The sequence below is a fragment of the Ranitomeya variabilis genome, chromosome 1 (genome assembly GCF_051348905.1).
Source record: "Ranitomeya variabilis isolate aRanVar5 chromosome 1, aRanVar5.hap1, whole genome shotgun sequence".
Lineage (NCBI taxonomy): Eukaryota > Metazoa > Chordata > Amphibia > Anura > Dendrobatidae > Ranitomeya > Ranitomeya variabilis.
This window is the reverse complement of record NC_135232.1, coordinates 828807217-828810730: the sequence shown is the minus strand read 5'-3', so window position 1 is coordinate 828810730 and position 3514 is coordinate 828807217. Positions and strand designations below refer to the sequence as shown.

The following is a 3514-nucleotide window of genomic DNA, read 5'->3' as shown; positions in this document are numbered from 1 at the left end:
TATGTCTCCCATCCTGGTATATATGTCCCCCACCCTGGTATATATGTCTATCATCCTGGTATATATGTCTCCCATCCTGGTGTATATGTCCCCCATCCTGGTATATATGTCCCCCATCCTGATATATATGTCTCCCATCCTGGTATATATGTCTCCAATCCTGGTATATATGTCCCCCATCCTGGTATATATGTCCCCCATCCTGGTATATATACAGTACATTAATGAGAAAAAAATAAAGTTTTTTGAATTTACCAAATGGCAGCAATGAAACAAAGAGTGAAAAGTTTAAACGGGTCTGAATAGCTGGCTTCAGCGTCCAAGCCACGGAGGTGCATGACATCACTGCCATACGCCCAGTCACGTACACGCTGACGTCAGCTGCTGACCTCTGAGCATACATTGCGGCACACGGACCGGCATGTTCCTGAGCTGCAATACACGTCAGCTGCATGTGCGCCCGATTACACACATTCAGCTGAAGTAGGGTCTGCCGTCGGCGGCTTCAGGAAGTACCGGCCCCCATTATAGTTAAGCTATGATAGTTCCCATGACCATAATTGTGTCTGACGTAAAATATGAGATGTCAGGGCTTAATATCGCTATTTCTCCTCTGTGTATTGTGTAAATTATCCACAAACAATGAATGGTTCAACATAAAACTTTGAAAACCTCACCCCTTTGGTAAACCTCACCCCTAAAAGTACACCACATTTTTTTCACTGTTGCTGGTATTTTTGGTGAAAAAGGAAACAATTTTAGTGGAAGTGGTCGTCAAAGCTTGTTACCTGACTGTTTGGAGGGGGAAGGTGCTGTGTTAGGGGTCCTGTTACCATAGTTTCTGACTCATTCCTTTGCTTGGAGGCACACCGTTGGCTTCATCTGCCTAAGGCACCTTGTCCTGACCCTGATCATATTACGAAAATACCAAAAAGCAGGTCTGTATATGAGAATAATCTAACCAACAGCAAAATAGATGTTTTATATATATTTATGCATAAAATTTGCTACTATTATGCAAATATGAAAAAGAAAGTGTGTAAATACAGTGACTTTGTGTAGAAAGGAGCAGATGATGATGATTCCGCTCCTCGGGCCTTGGTTTGCACTTGTGCCGTTTTTGGACATCCAAGTCTGGATCACACATGACAGAGAGGAGAAGAGCAGGAATGTGTGACATGTGATCAGTGTAGTTGGAGTTTTCCTGGATTCTTACAGCATCGCGATCAACCATGTGGCCTTCTGTCTGACCATGGGCAGGAAGGTGAAGGAGCAGCCGCTTCCTTCTCTCTGTCCATGGCCGAGTAGGTGAAGGAGCATCCGCTTCCTTCTGTATGTACATGGCCACGTAGGAGAAGGAGCATCCGCTTCCTTCTTTCTGTCCAAATCCAGTAGGTGAAGGAGCATCCGCTTCCTTCTCTATGCACATGGCCACGTAGGAGGAGCAGCCGCTTCCTTCTGTATGTACATGGCCAAGTAGGAGAAGGAGCATCCGCTTCCTTCTTTCTGTAAATATCTGGTAGGTGAAGGAGCATCCGCTTCCTTCTTTCTGCCCATTTCCAGTAGGTGAAGGAGCATCCGCTTCCTTCTTTCTGTCCATATCCGGTAGGTGAAGGAGCATCCGCTGCCTTCTTTCTCTCCATATTCAGTAGGTCAAGGAGCATCCGCTTCCTTCTTTCTGTAAATATCCGGTAGGTGAAGGAGCATCCGCTGCCTTCTTTCTGTCCATATCCAGTAGGTGAAGGAGCATCCGCTTCCTTCTTTTTGTTTATATCCAGTGGATGAAGCCATGTGCCTTCTGTCTGACCATGGGCAGGAAGGTGAAGGAGCAGCCGCTTCCTTCTGTCTGTCCATGGCCGAGTAGGTGAAGGAGCAGCCGCTTCCTTCTTTCTGTTCATACCGGGTAGGTGAAGGAGCATCCGCTGCCTTCTTTCTTTCCATATCCGGTAGGTGAAGGAGCAGCCGCTACCTTCTGTCTGTCCGTATCCGGTAGTCTTTTACTTACCAGCACATTGTAGATGAGTCGTCCAGATGGTGACATAGCAAGTATGGCTGAAAGAAGTCCTTCAATTTCAGCCTTTAATTACTTGCTATGTTGAACCAGAGGAAGGCGAAAAATAACCCTGAGGACTCGTTGTTGGATTATCCTCCTATCAAGGGAAAAAAATTCCTTCCTGACCCCAAATATGGTGATCGGAATAAATCCCTGGATGTTTGGTGCTCAAATCTATGTGCATGTTATGTGGTGGAAGCTCGGTAGGTTTGTCATAGTCCGGTAAATGAGAAAGTCCAGTTTAGAAGTCACGTCCGATTAATGTAAATCTTCATTCCTGGATGTTACTGGAATGGGGCTGATTGTTATCAGCCTAATAATCCTGCTGTAAGAAGAGAAATATACAGGTCTGAGAATCAGCTCCTCACATTCGGCATATACAGTGTACTGGGCGATATAACAATAAGGGGTATAGTGGGTAAGTGTGTTACTGGGTAGTGACAACATTCTGGATGTCTGTATGTGTTGTACTTACATAGTAATATGGGAATGGTGGCTCGGATCTGCCGCACTCCACATCGCTCCAGTCTATGGAGTGGAAGAACGGGTGGGACCTGATGGATGATTTTATGGCCAATCGGGCAGATGGAGTTTTGCAGAGAAGCTAAAAAATGAAGGAAACCATTAGTCATTAGATTATATATTATTACTGATAAGTTATTACACAATGTCTATGGACTGTCCACATCTTATCTTCCATCTCTTCTTGTAATCCCTCATCATCCTTATCCATCTGATCTTACTCACCCCTTTTATGATAGCCATGGTATTATTGCACATCCCTGGTGGAAAATAAGGTATGTCGTCATTCAGAGACTGGTGGTATTCGTCCAGTGAGCCTTTGCTGTAAAATGGCCAGGCCCCTACACTTATCAGATATAGGATGACTCCAAAGGAAAAGGATTCTGCCAGATGGTTGTATCCTTCATCGGCCATTATCTGTGGGAACATGAGATTGGAGAGAAGCTGAATATACCGGGAAGGGGAATTACACACAGAGACTGTGAAGACCGGTCTGTGATTGGATGTGAGCAAGATACATTGGGATCAGATTATCCCTCGATCTTACTATCGGAACCAATTACAGAGATGTTCCTTACCTCGGGCGCGGTGTAACCCAAAGTGCCAACAATGCACTTCACTAGATAATCCTCAGGCACATTCACGGCTGATAAGCCAAAGTCGGTGATTTTGATGTGTCCGGTGTCTTGGATGAGGATGTTCCCGGGCTTCAGGTCACTGCAGGGAGAAGGAGCAGACACTGATTGTGAGGATAATTCATGAAAAGACCTTTCTACAATAGATATGTAAGTAGACAACGGAGAGTCACAGGTCCGCATGGACATTAGGTAGGGGCACCCGGCAGCCATTCTCAGGACTTCTAGCTCTATATAGATGATGTCCTCACAAGAACTCTTGTCCATGAACTTAATGGCCAGCAGTCCTTCATTGACCGGATCT

The 3514-nt window shown here is 45.3% G+C and overlaps 1 long non-coding RNA gene across 1 annotated transcript; it reads right to left on the bottom strand.

Moving 5' to 3' along the window:
* Positions 1-2251: 2251 nt before the first annotated feature.
* On the bottom strand, positions 2252-2898 carry LOC143770690 (uncharacterized). Its single transcript, XR_013214718.1, has 3 exons — positions 2801-2898; positions 2529-2657; positions 2252-2378 (listed from the first exon to the last, which is right to left on the bottom strand). It is a non-coding gene; the product is annotated as an uncharacterized LOC143770690 (long non-coding RNA).
* Between the last annotated feature and the right edge of the window lie 616 nt (positions 2899-3514).